The following is a 24,642-nucleotide window of genomic DNA, read 5'->3' as shown; positions in this document are numbered from 1 at the left end:
GCAGTTCTTTAATCTTAAAATCACAAAACCAAAGATATTTATCACAATTTACAGAAAACTCAGCAACAGAGTGCAGGAAGGAATACTGGGAAGAATGTCAAGCAATGTCTAACCATGAGGTACTTAACTTGTTAACCCACATCCCAGGATTACAAATGCCTTTTGATCAACAAATCAAATCAAAATCCTCTCAGATTGGTCATTAATTGTGGTTGATATTTAAACAGCAAACATTCAGAGTAATCTCCAAGAACATCCCTATCAGTATTGGTATTGGTTGATTAATATCACATGTACTAAGTTGCAGTGAAAAGCTTGTTTTGCATATTTGTCTCACAGACCAACTCATTACAAAGTGCATTGAAGCAGGGAGAACATAATAATGCAGAATAAGTTTTAACAGTTTGGTGAACTACATGTATCTGTCTGGACACGCCCTCCCTGCTGACTGCTCCTGTGGCTCCTCCCACAGACCCCTGTATAAAGGCGATTGGAGGCACTGCTCCTCCCTCAGTCTCAAGGATGTTGTGTGATGGTCTCTTGCTGCTGACACTGCTTTCTTCCAGCTAATAAAAGCCTATCTTGACTCTCGTCTCCAAGTGTTATTGATGGTGCATCAAACAGCTAAAGTTCAGATAGACAATAAAGTGCAAATGCATCAAAGATACTGCGCTCAGCCCAGGAGTCCTGATAGTGTAGCGGTTAGCATGATGCTGTAACAGTGCCAGAGACAAAGCTTCAGTACTGCTGCTGTCTATAAGCAGTTTGTGCATTGTTCTCATGACTGCATGTTTCCTCCCTGTGCTCTGGTTTCCTCCCATGTTCCAAGGACATACAGGTCAGTAGCTTAATTGCCCATATAAGACCATAAGACAAAGGAGCAGAAGTCAGCCATTCGGCCCATTGAGTCTGCTCCGCCATTTCATCATGAGCTGATTCAATCTCCCCTTTAGTCCCATTCCCACGACTTCTCACCATAACCTTTGATGCCCTGACTACTCAGATACCTATCAATCCCTGCCTTAAATACACCCAATGACTTGGCCTCCACTGCCCCCATTGGCAACAAGTTCCATAGATTCACCACCCTCTGGCTAAAAATTTTTTTTCCGCATCTCTTTTCCGAATGGGTGCCCTGCAATCCTCAAGTCATGTCCTCTCGTACTAGACTCCACCATCATGGGAAACAACTTTGCCACATCCACTTGTCCATGCCTTTCAACATTCGAAATGTTTCTATGAGGTCCCCACTCATTCTTCTAAACTCCAAGGAGTACAGTCCAAGAGTGGTCAAATGTTCCTCATATGTTAACCCTCTCATTCCTGGAATCATTCTAGTGGAACTTCTCTGAACCCTCTCCAACATCAGCACATCCTTTCTTAAATAAGGAGCCCAAAACTGCACACAGTATTCCAAGTGAGGTCTTACCAGTGCCTTATAGAGCCTCAACATCACATCCCTGCTCCTATACTCTATTCCTCTAGAAATGAATGCCAACATTGCATTTGCCTTCTTCACAACTGACTCAACCTGGAGGTTAACCTTAAGAGTATCCTGCATGAGGACTCCCAAGTCCCGTTGCGACTCAGAACTTTGAATTCTCTCCCCATTTAAATAATAGTCTGCCCATATATTTCTTCTACCAAAGAGCATGACTGTACACTTTCCAACATTGTAATTCATTTGTCATTTCATTGCCCATTCCCCCAATCTATCCAAGTCTCTCTGCAGACTCTTTATTTTCTCAGCACTACCGGCCCCTCCATTTATCTTTGTATCATCAGCAAACTTAGCCACAAAGCCATCTCTTCCATAATCCAAATCGTTGATATACAACATAAAAAGAAGCGCCCCAACACGGACCCCTGTGGAACACTACTGGTAACAGGCAGCCAACCAGAATGGGATCCCTTTATTCCCACTCTCTGTTTCCTGCCAATCAACCAACACTCTATCCACGTATGTAACTTTCCCATAATTCCATGGGCTCTTATCTTGTTTAGTAGCCTCATGTGCAGCACCTTGTCAAAGGCCTTCTGAAAATCCAAATACACAACATCCACTGCATCTCCCTTGTCTAGCCTACTTGTAATTTCCTCAAAAAATTGCACTAGGTTTGTTAGGCAGGATTTTCCTTTAAGGAAACCATGCTGAGTTCTGCCTATCTTGTCATATGCCTCCAGGTACTCCGTAACCTCACCCTTGACAATCAACTCCAACAACTTCCCAACCACTGATGTCAAGTTAACAGGTCTATAATTTCCTTTTTGCTTCCTTGCCCCCTTCTTAAATAGAAGAGTGACATTTGCAATCTTCCAGTCCTCTAGAACCAGGCCAGAATCTATCGACTTTTGAAAGATCATTGCTAATGCCTCTGCAGTCTCCACTGCTACTTCCTTCAGAACACGAGGGTGCATTCCATCTGGTCCAGGAGATTTATCTACCCTTAGACTATTCAGCTTCCTGAGTACGTTTTCTGTCGTAATTGTGACTGCACATATTTCTCTTCCCTGACACCCTTGAATGTCTGGTATATTGTTGATGTCTTCCTCAGTGACGACTGATGCAAAATACTCTTTCAGTTCCTCCACCATCTCCTTATCTCCCATTACAATTTCTCCAGCATAATTTTCTATTGGTCCTATATCTACTCTCACCTGTCTTTTATTCTTTATATACTTAAAAAAGTTTTTAGTATCCTCTTTGATATGAGTGTAATTGGGCAGACTCTGGGCCGGATGGGTCTTTTATTGTGTTGTATCTGTAAAATAAAATTAAAATTAAGCAAGGATAGTCCTTCTCAACTTTTCACCATATTTGGCTCATTTCACATGAGCCATTTTTAAACTAATTTGTTTCATTCAACTCAAAAGCAAGAGATGAGGTCATTGGATTCAGTGAGGGCTGTACTGAAACAGCTATAGTTCTTGAAGACATGTACTCCTTAGGAAGCCATGCCTCTAGTTCATTTAAAAAAGCTACAATACTGGCACCTACTTAAAAATATTGAAAATTGCTGTGGTACATCCTGCTCATAAAAGACGAGAAATCCAACCTTGTTCTTATCACCCTACTCTCAGTCATAAGCAAATTGATGACAGTCATTATTGAGAGACTAGCAAGCAGCACCTACTCTTCATTAATATACAGTACTTACCAATACCTAGTTTGGATTTCCAAGGAGCAGATAGCTCTAGACTTCATCCATCCATGGACCAAAGAGGCAAGTTGACATCAAAGTGACATTGACTGGTAAAGCTAAAGTCAATGAGTATGTTCGCCTTCATGGAAAAGATGGGTCATAGTGGTTGGTATTCAATCATTGCAGACCAAGAGTATCATTGCTGGAGTTCTTCAGACAGTATATGGGGCCCAACCATTTCCAGTTGCTTCAGAATGACCTTCCTATCATGAAAAATCAGGTATGAAAACTTGCTCTTCATTGTACACTGTTCAATTTCTAGAGTCATAGAGCTATGCAGTCATTTTTTCTCCATTCTGATGTTTGATCTGAACAATAATGGAGCCTCTTGACTATATGCTTTTATGCATTGAGTTGCTGCCATGTGATTACCTGATATTTGCATTAAGGAGCAGGTGTACAGGTGTACCTTATGAAGTGGCCACTGAATGTATATATATTATCAAGCCCATGACAAGGTAGATTGGGTGATTGAGGGTTCTGTTTTTGTATGTGAGAGGTCTATTAAAGGATCTGGACTGAAGCTGTTCTTGAGTCTGGTGGTAATGTACCATCAAGCTTTTCTAACTTTTGCCTGATCTGAGAGAAGAGAGAATGACAGGAGTAGGAAGGGTCCTTGATGAAGTTGCCTGTTTTCCAAAGGCAGTGGTAACTATAGACAAAGTCAATGGAGGGAGTAGAACACCTGCAATGGCTTTCTATGGTGCATATGTGAATGCAGTAACACAATGGAAATCAGATTCAGGAGAATGCTTGCTCTCCATAGATCAAAATTCAAAATAAGTTTATTATCAAAGTACGCATATGTCAGCATATACTGCCCTGAGATTCATTTTCTTGTTGGTATTCACAGTAGAACAAAGAAATACAACAGAATTTATGAAAAACTATACATAAATGAAGACTGACAAACATCCAATGTACAAAAGAAGACAAACTATGCCAATAATAAAAAAAATAACAAAACTGAGAACATGAGTTTCAAAGCCCTTGAAAGTGAGCCTATAGGTTGTGGATTCAGGTTAGCAAAGTTATCCACCCTGGTTCAGGATCCTGATGGATTAGGGTAATAACTTCGTGAACCTGGTGTTGTGGGACCTAAGGCTCCTGTACCTCCTTCCCTATGGTAGTAGTGAGATGAGGACTGGCCTGGATGATAGGTTTCCTTAATGATGGATGCCTGTTTCTTGTGGCAGCACCCCTTGTAAATGTGCACAGTAATGGGGAGAGCTCTGCCTGTGTAACAACGATATCTATTTCATTGGTGTGCAAAATGTATTCATTTTTGACAATGGATTTTAACTCCCTTGATTGGAGTTCATTACAGTGTTTGCAGGCACCAATGGGAATAATTATTTTTTGAGGATATCATGCAAGGATCATAGCAGACTGAACAAATGTAGTTATGAACATAATTCAGAACCTTGTCGCTTTAGGACGAAGTGCCTGAAATGAGAAATAGGTTCAAATTTACTCTGTTTCAATGCTATATCTGCAAAACAAATTATCCATTCCAGTATCAAAGATCCTATCAGTGAAAACAACACATTTTTGCATTGAAGTGTGAGTTAGCGATAACTCAGTCATCACACAATTAATTGACAAATGATAAAATGCACTATTGCCTTATGTTGAAATTAGCCAGTTTTATTTGGAAGTAAGACATAACTTTGAAAGAGAACAAGGGAACTTCCTGCAGAGTTTTGACCAATAGATCATCCTTTAACTAAAGTTGTTATAACCAGTCATTGTTAAGTTGCATAACATTTGCTGTAGGAACTCAGCCTGACACGATGGTGGAGCCAATTACAGCAGTGTGATATACAGGACCACAACGGCTTTGTGCTCCTGCTTATCAGTGGTTATCTCCACCTTCTCCCCACCCCACTCTGCTCTATCTGAATTCCTTTTTTTTCTGCCCCCACCCTTCATCCTATTCTCCTCTCCCCTCCCTACTCAGCCTGCCATGTGGCTTCACCCGTCCACAGCCCACCTATCCCATCAGTCTACTATGTCACTACATCTCCTTTTCCTCTTCAGAGCCTCTTCTCAGGCCTGATGCAAGGTTTTAAACCAAAAAGTTGACAATTCCTCCCCCATCCCGCTAGATAGGCAATGAGACAGTACAATCACAACTTCTAAAAGACTATTGGACAGGTGCATAGATTGTAAAGCTTTAGAAGGCTACTGGCCAAATGCTGTTTAATGGTGCACCTTGGTCAGCATAGATGCTGCCTGACCTTCTGAGTTCCTCCAGTACTGTGTGTTACTCTGTCTCTCTGTTGATACAGAAGACAGCCAACTATTACATTGTTTAACCCCCATCCTAGGACTATTGGCGATCATGTAGCCTCCTAGGACAATGTAAATTTCAAATGTTTGAAAGGCTGAATTCTCTTCAGTGCATCCCTGAGCACTTACTCCTAGAAAATGCCAGATGGCAGAAGTTTAGACATCCTTTTATAATGGAAGACCAACAATTTTCGGCCAGACCAAAGTACATCTTTCACTGAGTAGATGATCTTCCAGCTGCACTTGATATTTGTCTTATAATCAGAATCAGGTTTATTTCATGAAACTTCCATTTAGAGGCAGCAGTACAGATAGCATTAAAATACTATCAGTTACAAGAAGAAATGTATAAATAAAATAAGTAGGGTGAAGGGAGAGCGAAAGGATTGATTAAGGATCCATGGACCATTCAGAAATCTGATGGCAGAGGTGAAAAAGCTGTTCCTAAAACATTAAATGTGTGCCTTCAGCCTCCTGCCATCCTCCCTGATGGTAGTGAGGAGAAGAGAGCATGTCCTGAGTCACGGGGGTCCTTAGTAATGGATGTCGTCTTTTTGAGGCCTCACTTTCTGAAGATATCCTCAATACATCCGATAGATTAGAGGGTATTCTATGCACAGCTAAGCGGGACAAACCACACTAAGCACCTTATATCCTTTTGCACAGTCTAAAAGAGGGGGCCAACCAACTTGTACTCATTGCAGCCATCACAAGGGCAGCATGCTTTGAGAGTGAGACTCAACTATGTAGGAAGGATCTGAAGGGGAGGGCCAGACCCACTCACTGCAGTCCAAGCAGGGTCTTGGTTCTTGTTGTTGAGTGTTGCCTAAGGGGGATTGTGGACATCTTGGGCTAAGATGAATGGTCTCAGACTGAAACATTGACTGATTATTTCCTTCTGTAGATGCTGCCTGAGCTGCTGAGCTGCTGACTTTTGCATTCTAAAGTTCAAAGTCCAAAGTACATTTATTATCAAAGTATATGTATGTCACCATAAGCAACCCTGAGATTTGTTTTGTTCTGGGAATACTCAACAGATCTATAGAATATAACTATAATAGAATCAGTGAAAGATTGGCCAACTAGGGTGATCAATCAGAATGCAGAAGTCAAAGAAACTGTGCAAATGCAAAAAGAAGAAACAATGGTATAAATAAGCAATACATATCGAGAACGTGAGATAAATAGTCCTTGAAAGGGGGTCCATTGGTTGTGGGAACATTTCAATGATGGAGCAAGTGAAGTTGAGTGCAGTTATCCCCTTTGTTCAAGAGCCTATGGTCAAAGGGTAATAATTGTTCCAAAACCTGGTGGTGTGAGTTTTGAGGCTCCTGTACCTTCTTCCTGATAGCAGCAATGAGAAGAGAGCATGTCCTGGGTGGTGTGGGTCCCTGATTATAGATGCTGTTTTCTTGATATATTTCATAAAATAAACATCATCCCATGCTGACATGCTGGTATGTCTCTTAATCAATGATCCAAGATTTTCCAATGGTCCTAGTCCATTAAAATAGCCACTATATTAACATACACAAGTGTTTCCACAGTGGTCACAGTGGTGCAAGGGTGGCACGCTGATGCTGCCAGTAAAGTTGCTGCATTAGACTCGCTCACCTCAGGCTCAACCCTGCCTGACTAAAGTTAAACATACTGCTTGACTTGCTTGAGTATTCTGCTGAATGACTTTGCCGGTCTACTCAGAGAACCATCCCACAAGATTCATCAGTCACTAAGTAAGTCAGGCAGCATATATGGATGGGGAATAAGGAGTCATGGTTCAGGCAAAAACCCTTCATCTCAGCCCAAAATGTCAACTCTTTATTTTGTTCCATGGATGCTGCCAGGCTGACTTGCTGAGCTCCTCTAGCATTTTGTGTGGAATTGGTCAGGATATGGCTGAGGTTGGGTATGCTTTTCCCATGTTGTCGTAAGACTTATGATACTCTCCTTCAGACCAGGCAATCAGACTTTCTTTAGTCCCTCAATCTTCTCTTTGGTCAATGATGTAGGAGCAGTATTAGGCCATTTGGCCCTTTGAGCCTACTTTGCCATTTCATTATGGCTGATCCAATTTTCCTCTCAGCCCCAATCTCCTGCCTTCTCGCCATATCCCTTCATGCTCTGTCTAGTCAAGAGTCTAACAAACTCTCCATTAAATATACATAAATACTTGATCTTCACAGCTGCCTGTGGCAAAGAATTCCACTGATTTACTACTCTCTAGCTAAAAGAATTCCTCCTCATTTCCATTCTGAAAGGATGCTCCTCTATTCTGAAGCTGTCCTTTGGTCTTAGTCTCTCACATCATAGGAGACATCCTCTCCACATCCACCCTTTCACCATTTGGTAGGTTCCAGTGGGGTCACTCCTCATTCTTCTGAATTCGAGTAAATACGGGCCCATAGCCATCAAATGCTTTTCATAAGACAAACCATTCAATCCTGGAATCATTTTCTTTGAAGCCTCTCCAACTTCAACAGATCTTTTCTAAAATAAGGGGGGCAAAACTGCTCAAAATACTCAAAGTGAAGCCTCACCAGTGCTTTATAAAGTATTATCATTACATCCCTTGCTTTTATGTTCCAGTCGACTTAAAGTGGATGCTAAAATTGCCTTCCTCACCACAGACTCCGCCTACAAATTAGCCTTTAGGGAATCCTGCAAAGGACCCCCAATTCACTTTGCATCTTATTATAATTACAAACAATAAAGAATGATATAAAATAATTTAGAGTTAAGCTATAGATATGGAATAACATTTGCAGAAATGCATAATTCCTGCTATATAAAAACTGGTTTACAGTTTTTACACTGCAGTTCTAGTGACTGAGGTAATAGAATGGGTGGGAATGGAGTTCTACTGGAATAACTATCAAATTAATTGCCTGAGGGCAGAAACTTTAAAAATAGTGTGAAGTCATTGTTTTTACAGCCCCATTTTCCTTTCCAGTTGTGTATAACCTCTATGTCTTTCTGCTTGCCTTCCAGTTTTCCTGTAGGTGACATGTTGTCCTGAACAAGGCAGTGGCTGGAAAAGAATACCAGGGTGGCATCGGCGGATCTGACTGTGACTGCCTTCAACACCAAAAGGAAGTGTGTTTGATTCAGGATGAGCCATTCTGCTTCAACTGGCTACATTGCTGCTATTTTCAAACTGCATGCTTGCTGAAGGCACCCCAAAACATTTGTATCTCCTACCGTTTCGACCAGGGTTCTGGAGCAGCCTTCCGGCCTGCTGTCATGACTACCAGCTCACCTAGCCACTTTGACAATGCAGGTTAAGTCACGGCCAGAATGATCGGCTGAGGCATGGTGGGAACTGTTGGAGAACAGCCTACAGCTCACTGTGCAGGGGCAAGATAGAGGCACTGATTAATTTGATCAGAGTGTCTTGGAATGTCTTAACCACTGTGAAGAGGTACCATCTGCCTCTTTGACTCTGGGGACTTTTCATTTCAAGTTCTGGATATTTATTGCCTATTTCTTTACAGTATTATTATTTTTCTCTCTTTTTGTATTTGCACAGTCTGTAATTTTTGCACTTTGGTTATTGTCTGTTCTGTTGGGTATGGTCTTTCATTGATTCTATGGTGCTTCTTGTGGTTACTATGATTGCCCACAAAAAAGCAAATCTCAAGTTTGTATATGGTGACATATATGCATTTTGATAATAAATTTGGTTTGAAGTTTGATTGAGAAGTTATCTCCTCACAACAGGGATGATATTGAATAATTGTTCAGATCCTGTGAACAAGTAAAAAGATGCTATTTTAACCATAAATGTATGCATCAGCAAGCAAATAATGACGTAGTTAATGGAATATAATCCTGTGACAACATATTACTCATAAAGGCTGAATGTTTATTTTTGCTGCTGCAACTATTCAGAGATAAGTTTGAAAGTGACAGGTACATTTCCGATGTGAAGATATAAAAAGTTTGATTCTAACTTCCTATGCAATGATAACTTAAGAGACGGTGTTGAAGAACATCTCCTTCATTAACAAAAATGTTCTACATTAGTTTGATCTTATTAACCTGCTATGCTCTTGGCTGCCATGCTAACAAAATTGTTGAAGTTTTAAAACGGATTGAACAATTGACGCCAGAAACCTTCAGGGTAAGTTTAGTCTCTACCAATTATATTTATTTTTCACATCTGTTGAGCAATATAATTTAAAACTGCTCATTTTCTAGCTTGAAACATTATTTCTGTTTCTACAGATCATGCATGACTTATGCTTTAATTTCATATTTTTAGAATCTGCAGGTTTTTTTGATTATGTTTGTTAAATTTGACATTAGTATTTTGAAGGATTGAAAAGTTTGCATTCATGTGTCTTACCTCCTTTTTTATATAAAATTTTGAAATGCTTTACAGCCATTTGATTGTTATTGAAGTATGTTAGGATATAGGAATTGTGGCAGATAATTTAACAATGCCTGAAACAGAACATAAAACTATTGACATGTGACCCACTAACAGTGGAAACTGAAGGATAGACTTTCCTAGCAACAGTAACAGAAGAGATTCCACAGATACTGGAAATCCAGAGTAGCAAATACAAAATGCTAGGGGACCTCAGTGGTTCATGTAACATCTATGCAAATGAATGAACAGTCAACGTTTCTGTCCAAGAACCTTATGGACCTACTGAGATACCGATGAAGGATCTCAGCCCAAACCGTCAACTCCTCATTCATTTCCATAGATGCTGCTGGACCTCCTGAGTCCCTCCAGCACCTTGCATGTGTTTCCCAGGAATAATGCCCTGTCCTTCCTCAAAATACTAGCATGGGATGTTTTAAATCCACAAGATAAGGAAAACAATAAGCAGTTTACCATGATGCCTGAAGGAAGGCAATACTAGTCGCTCCAGTCTAGATTAATGTGCTTACTTCTTCAGAATGTGACTTAGAGGCAATTGGTTACAAGCTGACCTGACAACCAGCAGACTATTGTATTGGATTCTCTTTAAATTACTCATATTTTTTATCAGCACGGCAAAATGTTAATATGAATATACTGTCTCTTTTCCCAGGTTTCGATACTTCAAGTACCAAAACATGTAAGTCTTTATTAATTTGTAAATACGATATAATTTTCATGTGAGTATTGTTCTCTCAAATCAGTAAAACTCTGACAATCCAGGATCCAGATATTCTGAAATCCTAACTGGTCGAAATCTCGCTCATTCATGCATCCCGAGTCTGAGCCAGGATCTGGAAAAGAATATGTCTCCGCAACCATAGTAAGGGTTGAAAGCACTAATTTATTTTATATTCGCTTAAAACACACTGAAAACTTCATTATACTGCTGTGTAACAAGTAAAAGTTATACTAACAGAAGTGTGCTGGGTATCAATAGCAAGTAACACCCAATCATCCAAAAAGCTACTTGTATGCACTGTAGAAATATCAGGGATACAATATTTGGACAGCAATATTCCATCCATATGGATACATGTATTGAACGATTGGATTAATTCATGCTATTTGATTACAGCATTTAATGACACAGTCATTGATTGTATATGCTTAGTGTTATGCACCCCGTAACTGGGTGTCAGACCAGCAGAGAAAGAAGAATCCGTTGGAGTCTGGTGGTACCAAACTAAAGGTGTTTATTAGTAAACTACAAAATACAATATCAAAAATGCAAATATACATATAAAACAAGTTAGCAGTAATAAACCTAAAAGTGTAGGAATAATAATAATCAATAATAAGTGCTATCGATGTCTAGGGGTAAATGAATTGTCATAGGAAATTATAGAGTTCAGTTCATAAATGCTGAAGTAGTTATGGTTGTTGTATTGAAATTGTTGGAGAGAGAGAGAGAGAGAGAGAGAGAGCGAGCGAGATGTAACAGCAACAGCTGCGGCAGGCAAACCTTTTGTGACTTTCTTAATCCGTCGTGTCGTTGTGTCCATTCAGTTATGACCCCTCTGGTCTTCAGCTAGACCGTTCTTCTGTGGTGGACTTGTCACTCTGGCATGAGTGGACACACACACGTCCCCACCAGCCCTGCTGTAACACTGTGAGCTTTACTGACCGATCTCCTGGTTTGGTCTCCGAAGCCCCCACCTTTCTGTGGGTTCACAACACTCAATCAGTGTCCATTGGTGTGTCTGAAGGGTGTCTCTCCAGACCTGTCTTTTATCCCCACTCACGGGGTCTCAGCTATCCAACAACTCTGAATGACTGTGTCCATCAAATCAGGCCACTCCTGCTGTCTCCTGAGAAATGTTAATGAGCTAAGTACAGTCCTTGTAGTGGAAGGTAAATAATCCAGGAAGAGTCAAAATACAGTAAATCAACAGTCTCTCTCCCTGTCTTATCTGTAGCAGATGTTCTTGCCTGGGCTTTATCTCTCTCTCATGAGCATCATAGCAACAGCAATAGTTCGTAGTTCTCAGGAAGGGGGTTGGGAATGGTTAAGTCTGCATCCCATTGACCATCAGGTTTGTTCATCACTCATAACAGCCCCATTCTTCTGGAAATTTTCACCAGAGTGAAAATTAACTAATAAAGCATATTACTGAATTACAGAGTTTAACAAAATACAGAAGTGGTCTTAACTACAAAAATAATAATACAGATACACTTTCAAATTAACATCTGGATAAACAATCTGCAATTACATTATCACTCCCCTTTACATGTTGCATTTTAGTATTGAATTCCTGTAACAATAGACTCCAACTTAATAACTTCCTATTTTTATTTTTCATGTTAGCCAAGAATACCAAAGGGTTGTGATCAGTATAAACAATTAATGGTGTCTGTGCTGCACAGATGTAGAGCTCAAAATACTGAATTGCCAAGACATATGCTCAGTTAATCAATATGTTTGATTCTGAAAAGTAACCCTTAATAATATTTATCTCATTCACCAATCAGTTCAGGTTATATTAGTTTATGGTCAAATACAGTCAAATAGCATGCAGTGAAATTCCTTGGTTGTGTGAAGCTCACAGAGTAGAGCAAGCCCTAAATAACAACTAATGCAGCAGAGTGCAAAAACAACAGTATAGCGAGAACATTACAGTGAAAGTGAAGTAGTGCAAAAAATATTAAAGTGACAATAGCAGAAGCGGTAGAACTTGAGGGTTTAATAGTGTGAATGAGTATGAAATGTGAAAGAGGTGATTGGATCAGTTTTTCACAATAGGTTTGATTCTTTGAGAACTAGGACCTATCTAGCACACGACTGTCCCATCTTTCTGGGGTTGGGACGCTCTGACTCTCTGACTCTCCGAAATATGGATAGCTAGGGTGGCCCCTTTAAAGGTTCAGACCCGCCGCGCTAATTGGCAACCATGTTTTGGTGACAGGATTTTAATATTTAAAAAGCAACTGAACTGAGTTTCAGTGTTCAATCATCAGCTGTATTTTGGATTCTCATCTAGTGTCTAGTTTAGAACCCTGTTCTCAACTCAGTCTTGCATCAGGTCTTGATTTTAGTCTCAGATGTTCTAGCATGTGGGTCCTTATCATCCTTGCCTAGGTCTCTCTTCACATTAGTCTCAGAAATTCCTTCCTATCCAAGAAATAATTGGGGAAGGTAATAAATGTTTACAGAAGGGATACACACGGCATCTGCAAGTTTTTTTTGGATTTTCACTTAAAATACACTTGTTTATTCATGCTTCCAATGAAAGAACATCAACTTAAAACAATAACTTTCACTCTTCTTAAATATTGTCTTGAATCACCAGAACTTCCCTTTTTATTAATATCGGATTTGTATGTGGATCTCCTTTTTAAGGTGTCATAAATGCACCTTATAATTTGTTAATTTATTTGCAGTAACATTACTTCATGTGTTTGCATGTGAGCTGTGCCTACTTTGCTGTGCAACTTGATTCAGAGGACCAATTCTGATTCCCATTACCATTCCAACATGTCAGTCCATGGTCACCTCTTCTGCCAAGAATGAGGCCACCTTCAGGTTTGAGGAGCAACACCTTATATTCCATCTGGTTAATCTGCAACCTAATGGTATAATATCGATTTCTCCTTCTGGTAAAACAGTTTTTTTTCCCTCCCCTCCTCTCTTTTATTCCCCACCCTGGCCTTTTATCTCTTCTCACCTGCCTATCATTCCCGCTGGGTCCCCTCTTCCTTTCTTTTCTCCTATGATTCAGAGCCTACTCCTATTAGATCCCTTCTTCTCCAGCCCTTAACCCTTCCCACCCACTTGGCTTCACTTGTCACATTCCAGTTAGCCTCCTTCCCCACCCCCACCTATTTATTCTAGCATCTTCCCCCTTCCTTTCATGAATATCAATTTCTCCAGGGAAAGAAAATTCCTACATCTTTTGCTTTTATTCTATTTCCCACTCTGGCCTCTTATCTCTTCTATCCTGCCTATCATCTTCCCCTGGTGCCCTTTCCTTCTTCCCCAGCCCTTTACCTTTCCCACCCACTTGGCTTCAGCTATCATCTTTTAGTTAGCTTCCTTCCACTCCTCCTCCTTTTTATTCTGGAGTATTCCCTCTTGTTTTCCAGTCCTGAAGAAGAGGTTTGGCCTGAAACATCGACTGTTTGTTCATTTCCATAGATGCTGCCTGACCTGCTGAGTTACTCCAGCATTTTGTGTGTGTTTCTTTGGTCCAGAGGAATGTTTGTTTGGAGGAATATGGTTGAATGACAATAAACTTGAACTTGAACTTAAACTTGATTTACAACTCATACTGACTTTTGCTTGTTATGGGATCTTGATGGGTAAGGATGTAATGCTGAGGCTTTATAAAGCACTGGGGAGGTCTCACATAGTGTACTGAAAGTCGTATTGGTCCCCTTATCCCCATGAAAAGGATGTGGAGTTGGTTCAAAGGAGGTTCATGAAAATAATTCCATGATTGAAAGGCTTATCATATGAGGAACATTTGATGGTTCTGGGCCTAAAGTCGTTGGAATTCAGAAGAATGGGGGGGGGGGGAATCTCATTGAAACCCATTGAATGTTGAAAGGCCTTAATAAAGTGGATGTGGAGAGAATGATGGTTGAGTCTAAGACCAGAAGACACAGTTAAGTATAAAAGGATGTCTATTTATAAAGGAAATGAGGTGGAATTTCTTTGGCCAGAGAGTGGTAAATCTGCAGAATTAGTTGCCATGGGTGGAGGCCAAGTCTTTATGTATATTTAAGGCAAAGGCTGATTGGTTTTTCATTAATCAGGACATAAAGAGACACAGGGACAAGGCAGGTGACTGGGGTTGAGAGTGAAGTGGATCAGCTATGATGAAATGGTGGAGAAGATTTGATGTGCCAAATGGCCTAATTTTGCTTCTATCTCTTATGGTTTTATAGTCTTATAACTTGTATATCAAAAAGACATCTGCAGATGCCAGAAACCTAATCAAAAGGAATATTGGAAATACTCAGCAGATCAGGCAGCATCCAAGGCAGGGAAACAGCTAACATTTCAGGCCAAAGACCATTCAACAGAACTGAGAAGGAGTTAAAATAAATATGTAAAGCTGGAAGGTGAATGAGTCTCTTATACCATAAAACAAGGGTGACCATGGGAAAACCTGGTTCGAGTTGCTGCTCTTGGAGATGTCATCAAAATTCTGAGATTTATTCAGGACTGTAATTCAAACTAACAATAGTTCATATTGGCCTCTTTCAGTTCTATGTTCTTTTTCTGTTATCACTCTTTCTTTATTGTTGCCGAGGGTGGGCTGAGGGCTTGGGATTTGATGTTCTTGTTGCTGTTTCTGCATATGGGTGATCTGTTAGTATTTGTGTGGGAGGGTGGGGTTGGGGTTTGTGAGATTTTGTTTCTTTTTGTTTTGTGTGGAGGGAGGGATTCATGTCTTTCTTTCAACTATTTCTATGGTTTTCTGCATTTTATGGATATCTAGAGAAGACTAATCTTAGAGCTGTATTCTGCATATGTACTTTGATGATAAAATGAACCTTTGAAATGAATTTATCTGCTCAGTGTGTAAATGGCACTAATTATAGAGTAAGACGTAGTCAACAGAAAGTAGGATCTGCAAAAGAAAGAACAGGAAGACATGCCTGGCAGGTCATATTGACCGTGGCAAGAAAAGGGGTAAAAAAAAATATAAGCAAGTCAAAATACGCAAAGTGCTGGAGGGACTCATATATGGAGAGGAATAAACAGTCAATGTTTCGAGCCAAGGTACATCATCAGGACTTGAAAGGAAGGGGAAGAATCCAGAGTAAGTAAGTCGTGGGAGGAGAAGGAGTAGAAGCTGACAGGAGTTAGGGGAAGCCAGGTGAGGGGACAGGTGTGATTGTGAGCGAGAAAGGATTAAGTGAGAAGCTGGGAGGTGATAGATGGAAGAGGTAAAGGGTTGAAAAAGAGGGATCACGATAGGAAAGGACAGTGACCACGGGAGGAGGAGGTGTACCAGAAATGCAAACTAAAGGAACAGCATCCCATTTTCTGTCCAGTTAGTCTACAGTCTGCTGGCATGAACATTGAATTCTCCAATTTCAGCTTAACTGCTTCCATTCTATCACTTTTATCTCTATCTTCCTGATCTACCCAATTCCATCCATACCTTCACCCTGTTCCTTTACTCTCCTCTGCCCATTCTAGTCATCACCCACACCTTCCTTCCACAGGATCCCCTCCTCCCACTTTACCCATCTGTCCTTCCCACCTCCCTCATTTGGTTCCATGCTTCAGTTTCTTTGTTGCCTCTCATCATCAGCTCCCAGCGTTTGTCATGATTTCCATTTTCCCTTCTTCCTTCTGTCTATTACCCTTCCTCACTTGGATCCACCTATTACCAGGTAGTTCTTATTTCACTCCTTCTATGCACATTTCTATGCTAGGTCTATTCTTCCCTCTACTCTTTCAGTCTAGCTCAGGGTTTCCCAACCTTCTTTATGTCATGGATCCATACTATTAGCTGAGGGGTCCAGGGACCACAGAGAACCTCCGGTCTTGATGAACGGTCTTGACATGAATTGTGTTGACAATTGCCTTTCTCCCAGTACAGATTCTGTCTGGCCCATTGAGTTCCTCTAGCATCTTATTTGTTGCTCCTGACAATTTATGAGATGACAAGATATAGGTGCAGAATTAGGCCATTCAGCCCATTGGGTATGCTCCACCATGGCTGATTTTTAACCCCCCCCCCCCCCCACAGCTTTCTCCTACCTTCTCCCCATAACTTTTGACAATCTTTCTAATCAAGAATGTGTCGACCTCTGCTTTAACTATCCCCAATGACCTGGCCTCCACAACAATCTGTAGCATTGAAGTTCACAGATTCACCACACCTGGCAGAAGAAATTTCTCTTCTTCTTTATTCTAAAAGGATGTCCTATCATTCTGGGGATGTGCTCTTGGGTCCCCCACTTGAGGAAAAGTCCTCTCCAGAGCCACTTGGTCGAGGCCTTTCAATATTGGATAAATTTTAATGAGATTTCCCACCCTCCCCCATGTATTCTTCTGAACTCCACTGAGTACAAGTCCAGGACCATCAAATACTCTTCATACATTACTCTTTTTATTCCCAGGATCATTCCCATGAAACTCCTCTGGATCCTCTCCACAGCCTTTCTTAGATAAGAGGCTCAAAACTGTTCAGAATACTCCAAGTGTGGTCTGACCAAAGCTATGTTTTACCCTACGGAATACATAAAGTCTTCTCTGCTCTCCTGCAGATTTATGAATGTCTTTTCTCACTTTGCCAGTTCTAATGAAGGAGATTTAAGCTGAAATGTTAATTTTGTCTCTCTTCTCACAAATGCAGCCTGAACAGTTGAGTATTTCCAACAATTCCTGTTTTAAATTTTGATGAAATATTTTATTTGTTTGTATGATTAAATCATTTGAGTAATCCTCATAAAGTAGAAGGAAGCCTAGTTGATTATTTTCTAACAGAAACATTTTATTTATCCTTCTCCCCAGTCTAATGATTGCATGAGTACTTCAATTGATATATTTTCTAAGGCGATAAAAAGCAAGAACAACAATATACCCCTGGATGTTAAGGACATCATACTCACGAACTTAGCGGCATTGAAGATTAACAAAGTAAGTATTTGACATGATCCTTCAAGTGACATTAAACATTGGACAATGAAAGGAATGAGTCTAGAAATCGGAATACACTCTTTTTGATGTGTCTAAACAATATTACATGCTTGTGCTAAAGCTGAATTGCAACCCTTCAAAAGTGCACAATTAGTGTCGTATAGAACAGAAGCAAGCTCTTTAGCCCATCATCTTTATGCTGATCATTGTACTAATCTGCACCAATCCCATTAACATTCATTACACCCTTGGCCTTCCATGCCTTGGCAGTACAAGCTATTGACCAGATGCTGCTTAAATTGTGTAAGAAAATCTGCCTCCGCCACCCTTTCAGACAGCAATTCCACACTCCAATTACCTTAGAACCCCATTAAACTCCCCACATTCACCTTCAGGGTGGAGCTGCAAGAGTGTGTCACAACGAAGCAGGTTCACGGGTTTGATAAGTGAGACAGAAGTCATTGATTATGAATAAGCACACAAGTCATTATTTTATGAACAGTAAAACATTTGACCAAACATCCAAGCCACCAAAGACACACTATCTATGATACTAAACATTCAATAACATTTCAAACTCAACAGGTACCTCATTAAGTCTCCCCAACTCCAAAACTAAACATTCAACAAACAGATACTTGGCTAAGTGTGCATGAGGCCTGCCCACCTCCAACTATATCTGCAGCATTCTTTCCCAATGGTTCTGAAGTACTGGTTGAGACTTCAGGGTGAAGTTGAGTGCCTGGAGACAAAGTAAATCACCTAAAACTGGACACCAGTACCCTGGCACACAAGGCAACCAATGGCAAAGAGCTGCTGAATTCTTGAAATGGCCCAGTTGATGACTAGCACAGTAGAAGTGGCTTTCGGCCAACAAGTAAAATAATCCTTCACTTTGCAGAGTGAAATCCGAGCATTAGTGGGAACCATTAAAAACCACCAAGTTTTGTTGCATGTGCATTTCACTTGAGCCAATAAGGAGAAGTTAAGTTTAAGCAAAGTGGCCATTGTGGGAACAACCCATTGTTTGTGTGAGCAGAGTTAGAGTGGGGAGCTGGCTTATTGGCTTAAGAGGCTTTGGAGACAGGCACAGTTGAGTAACAGGTAAGAACTGCTTTTTTAGTATTAGTTTTATATAACTAAAAAGACACAAAAATACAAGAAATTAAATAAAATAGGGATGCAGGATCAAATTATGTGCTGTAGCTGTATGATGTAGGAGCTGGTGCACCCATTGTGGTTCCTGGTAACTATATCTGCAGCAAGTGTCAGCTGTTTGAAGAACTCGGGCTCAAAGTAATGATCTGCAATTAATCAGAGTGGGAAGAATTACCTAGACACTGTGTTTCAGGAGGCAGTCAGACTTGTTAGATTAATGGCTTCAAATTCAGTGTGTGATCAGGAGCAAGTGCATGTAAGCAACTGAGGCAGGTAGGGGGATCCCAGAGTTATTCTGGAGGACTTTGAGTTTCCCAAACAGAGCTAAGATGGTATCCTGATGAAGGATCTCAGCCCAAAACATAGACTCTTTACTCTTTTCCATAGATGCTCCCTGGCCCACTGAGTTCCTCCAGCATTTTGTGTGTGTTGCTCGGATTGTGACCCCTGCAGTGACGAGGGTGAGGGCTGAAGGAAGTATAAGCAATTGAACTGTAGAACTGTGGTTCAGGGAGCCAATCAAGTTCTGGGAGAAAAGAAAGCTGCAGCTCTAAACGGGAACAATATAATCAGGAGAATAGACACAACTCTGTCAGCCAGCTGTTGTGGTCCATATGGTAACCAATAACATAGGAAAGACATGGAAAGATGTTCATCTGAGGGAATTGAAGCAACTACGGACAAAATCAAAACAAAACAACCAAGAAGGTAATTGCACGTGGAGCCACGTGCAATTTTGCACAGTGTTAATAAGGGTAGAGAGCGAAAAGATTGGTGTTTCAGAAGTGGGTTTGAATTTGTGGAATATTGGCACCAATATTGGGGAAGAAGGGGGCTGTTCCAATGTGGTGGGCTCTACCTGAACAGTGCTGGGACTAGGGTCTTGGCAAATTGCATAACTAGGTCTGTAGATAAGGCTTTAAACTAAATAGTAAGGTGGCGAGTTCAACAGTTTGGAAAAGTAAGGATAAAGGAAAAGGGAAAGAGAGTGAAGTAGAGGTTACAGAAGTCTCCAGAATAAAAGAAAAATTCAAAGTTTAGAAAGAGATAGGAATTTAACTTCTGGTAACATTGAGACAAAGTTGAAAAGGGTGATGAATACAGGACTGAAGGTGTTATACTCAAATGCACACAGTTTTAATAGTAAGGTAGTTGATTTTGTAGTGTAGTTATGACATGGTAAACAACACTGACTCATGGCTGAAAGAAGATAAAAGCTGGAAGCTTAACATCCAGTGATAAGCATCATATCAAAAGAACAGGCAGAGCAAAATCTGTTGGTAAAAATGAAGTGAAATAATTATATCCTTAAAGTGAAATGACAGAAGATGTAGAGTCCTTATAGGCAGCATTAAGAATAGGAGATAGAAAAAAGCATGTAAAAAGGGCAATATTATATAGGGGATTTCAATATGCAGCTAGCTTAGGAGAATGAGATTGGCACTGGATCCCAAGAGAAAGAATTGGTAGAATGCCTACTAAATGTTCTTTAGAGCAGCTTGTGGTTGAGATCACTAGAGAAGAGGCAATTCTGGATGGGTGTTGTGTAATGAACCAGATTTGATGAGGGAGCCTATGGTAAAGGAACCCTTGGGAGGCAGTGATCATAAAATGATAGAATTTACCCTGCAGTTTGAGAGAGAGAAGATAAAACAAGATGTGTCAATATTACAGTGGAATAAAGGTAACTACTAAGGAATGAGAAAGGAGTTGGCCAAAGTTGATGGGAGGGGACACTAGCAGGGATGATGGCAAAGTCTCAATGGTCGAGTGTTCTGGGAGCAATTATGCAAGAGGTAGGATCAGTTCATCGCAAAGAAGAGGATGCACTCTAAAGGGAGGATGGGACAACTGTCAGGGGAAGCCAAAGACAGCATAAAAGCAAAAGGGATATCATACAACATAGCCAGAAATAGTGGGAATCTAGAGGACTGTGATGTTTTTAAAAGAAAATGCAACTAAAAAGACACTAGGGAGATAAAAATATTAGTAAGCTAGACAATAGGCAATTTTTTTTTGGATATAATAAAGCGGTAACCAAGATTGGATATTGGACCACTGGAAAATTACGCTGGAGTGGTAGTAACAAGTGACAAAGAAATGGTGGACAAACACAATAAGTATTTTGCGTCAGTCTTCATTGTGGAAGACACCAGCAGTATGCCAGAATTTTCAGAGTAACAGGCGGCAAAAGAGAGTACAGTTATCACTAAGGAGAAAGCACTTGGGAAGCTGAAAGGTCTGTAGGGAGATAAGTGACCTGGACCCGATGGACTATACCTCAGGGTTCTGAAAGATGCAGCTGAAGATTTTAGAGGTATTAGTGGTGATCTTCCAAGAATTACTAAATTCTGGAATGGTTCCCGAAAGTTGAAAAATTGTAAATGACACTTCACTATTTATAAAGGGAGGGAAGCAAAAGATAGGAAATTTAGGCTCGTTAGTTTGACTTCACAAGATGCTAGAGTCTATTAGTAAGCATGGGGTTTCTGTGTATTTGGAGGCACATGATAAAAGAACCTTAAGTGAGCATAGTTTCCTTAAGAGAAAATTTTGCCTTGTATTCTGAAGCTGTGCCCTTTGATCTAAGACTCCACCACCATTGGAAGCATCCTCTCAATGTCCACTCTATTTGAGTCTTTCAATTTTCATTGAAGATCCCTTCTCTTTTTTTCTAAACTTTTTTTCTACAGGACTTGAATATAGCTCATATCATTAGTATATTTACAGATGTCATCAAAATTGCTGATTCAGTGGAAAGTGAAGGAAGTTTTCATAACATAACAGTTATGTTATCATAACTGGGAAAATTAGCAAAGGAATGGCAGATGAAATTTAACTTGGACAAGTGGAAAATGATGCATTTTGGGAAGCACCAGGACAGGACATTTAATGTGAATGGCAGGCCCTTTGAGTGTTGTAGAACAGTGATAGGATACAATTACATAGTTTGATGGAATTATTAATACTGGTAGACAAAGTGATCAAGAAGGCATCTGGCGCACATTCCTTCACCTGTCAGAGTATTACGTACCCGACTTTATTCCCTGCAATACAGGTCAAAGAGGGGAAACTTGGTAGAAGTGTACAAGCTTATTAGGAGTGCAGGTAAAGTAAATGCAAGCAGGCTTTTTCCACTGAGGCTGGGTGAGCCTAGAACTAGAGATCATAGGTTTAGGTGAAAGCTGAAATATTTAAGGGGAATATGGGAGAGAACTTCTTCACACAGAGGGTTGTGACAGTGTGGAATGAGCTGCCAGTGGAAGTGGTGGATGTGGGCTTGATTTCAACATTTAGTCGAGGTTTGGATAAGCACATGAATGGGAGGGATATGGAGGACTATGATCTAGGTGCAAGCTGATGAGACTAGGCAGAATAATAGTTTGGCATGGACTAGATGAGCAGAGGGCTTGTTCCTGTGCTGTAGTGTTCAATGACTCTTTGCCTCTAGATAGAATTTCTTGTTATAGCTATGCACGATGATATGAGATCTCATTTGGAATAATCTGTGCATTTCTGGTGATCACAATACAGGAAGAATGAGTTTAAGCTAGAGAGAGCAAAAAACACAAATCAAAGCAAAGTTCCCAGGACTAGATGGCTGGAGTTAGAAGGATAGACTGGATATGTTGGGGATGTTTTTTCTGGAGTGAAGAAGAATGAAGAAGAATGAGGATTTTATAAACCATATAGAGATTAATAAAATCATAGGGACATAGATTGGACAGGTAACCACAGATCAATTTCCTAGGGTAGGGGTGTCTGAAATTGAAGGTTTAAGATGAAAGGTGAAATATTTAAAGTTCTTCACCCAGAAGGTGATAGGTATATGGAATGAACTGCCAGAAGAAGTATTACAGGCAAGTACAGTTACAAGGTCTAAAAGATATTTGGGTAGGTACAAGGATTGGAAAAATTTAGAGAAACATGGATGAAATACAGGCATACGGGACAATCTGAGATAGCTTGTTTGGTCAAAAGGGCTTACTTCCCTGCTGCATAATACAATAGCTTGATAAAATAATCCGGATATCATCCGACTTCTCTCTCTGTTCTTCAATGCTGACACATCCACACAGTCATACACATACACATAAAAATGTAAATACACAGGCAGATACAGAAGCAAATGCACACAAGCACACCTCCCCACTATTTAGAACATCCTCAAGGTAGCACCTATCATTAAGGACCCTCACCATACAGAACACACCCTCTTCTCTTTCCTACCATCAGGAATGAGATACAGAATTCTGAAGAGCCACGTTCAATGATTCTAGAACAGCTTCTCCCCCTCCATCATTAGATTTCTGCATGGTCTATGAACCCATGAAAACTATGTTATTACTCATTCTTTTGCATTATGTCTTTGCACTGAACTCCTGTCAAAAAACAATAAACCTCACATCATATATATGACTATGATAATAAACCCGATTCTGATTTTGACACAAGGAAACTTAAATATATCTACACCTTGTGCTATGCGTCAAACATACACTTGGATTGTTATTCCCACTGCAATTCCCCGCTCAAAGATCAAACTTATAAGTAAAATTAAAGATAGCATTTCAAATTATATTACATTTGCTTGAGGTTCAGTAAATAAAATTATGAAGGGTATAGGTAGGATTTTCAACTGAGGTCATGGGTTAAGGTTGAAAGGTGAAATGTTTAAGGGAAATCTGAATGGGAGCTTCAGAAGACAGTGAATGTGTGGGACAAGTTGTCCACAAGAAATGATGAATATGAGTTCGATTTCAACATTTAAGAGAAATTTGGATAAATATATGGATGGTAGGCTATGGTCTGGCTGCACGTTGCTGGGATTAGGCAGAGTAATAGTTTGGCATGGAATAGATAGGCTGAAGGGACTGTTTCTGATTTCATGACTCTATATTATCTAGTGAGGCAAAAACCTCCATGATAAGGGAGAAGGTTAACTAAGTAATAGTGATTCTTTCTGACACAGTGCTTTTCCAAACTACAGCAGAAGCTTCAATATTAGCAACTGAATGATGATAGTCTCCAATATGCTTTTTTGGAGAGAACTTGGATATGAGTCTAAGCTAGAGCTCACAGTTATGTTCCTCGCATGTTTGTGGCAGCCTGATACCTGCCATTTTCTGGACCTGGATGTCCCACTTCATTTCATGAAGGCTTCAGATGTACATTGCTTGTTTTCTCACATTATGTATGAAACCAAAAGTAAATCATACACATTTTCCATGCATCCACACACAAAATTCCCAATCCCATTCTGGAAATGTTTGTTATTACACATTTTACTTTGTATTGTTTTGATCTTTGATTGCATTATGCTAAGTTAAATATTGTTTATGCATTGCAATGTCTAGACAATTATCTAGATGTCTCCTCTATAGGAAGAAGGCTCTATCGCTGTGTACTGCAAGAAAACTGAAAGAGTGCTTGCATCTACATACCTGAAGGAATTTAAGAAATTTCTGAAAACGATACTAAGGACTAGAAAATGAATAAAGAAAATTGCTTCTGAAAGTAAACAGACACAATTGTTCATAAGTGAATGTAACCACCGCCAAAGCCTGTGATGCGTTGCAAAAATGACTGGATTTAATATTATTTTGTTTTATTTAGTTTAGGAATTGGGAGAGAAGTTATCGATCATAATATTTGTTGCATATTTTATATAATCATTTATTTATTAAAGCTATGTTGTTAAAACTCATACTGTGCTGTAATGTCATAGACTCTTTTTGACCAATCAACTGACAGATAAGAATGAGTTTAGAGTCTCCTAAGATTTTCTCCGTTCAATTACATTCAAGAAAAACATCTAAACCACCACTTAGACCAACAAACATGTCATCTGTTCACCTTGCGGAATGTTAAAAGTATGAAGATGTGCTAGAAATTTCAAAATGAAACACTTTCTTCCGGTACAATACTTAGCTAATATTTTGCATCGCTGAGAATTT

The 24,642-nt window shown here is 40.0% G+C and overlaps 1 long non-coding RNA gene across 1 annotated transcript; it reads left to right on the top strand.

Moving 5' to 3' along the window:
- The first annotated feature begins 9,501 nt into the window (after positions 1 to 9,501).
- LOC132405182 (uncharacterized) lies at positions 9,502 to 24,168 on the top strand. The gene is made up of 4 exons (XR_009515780.1): positions 9,502 to 9,615; positions 10,538 to 10,564; positions 17,402 to 17,527; positions 24,070 to 24,168. It is a non-coding gene; the product is annotated as an uncharacterized LOC132405182 (long non-coding RNA).
- The last annotated feature ends 474 nt before the right edge of the window (positions 24,169 to 24,642 follow it).

Source organism: Hypanus sabinus, chromosome 15 (genome assembly GCF_030144855.1).
Source record: "Hypanus sabinus isolate sHypSab1 chromosome 15, sHypSab1.hap1, whole genome shotgun sequence".
Lineage (NCBI taxonomy): Eukaryota > Metazoa > Chordata > Chondrichthyes > Myliobatiformes > Dasyatidae > Hypanus > Hypanus sabinus.
Note: the sequence above shows the minus strand (reverse complement) of the source record. Positions and strands in the feature narration are given on the sequence as shown.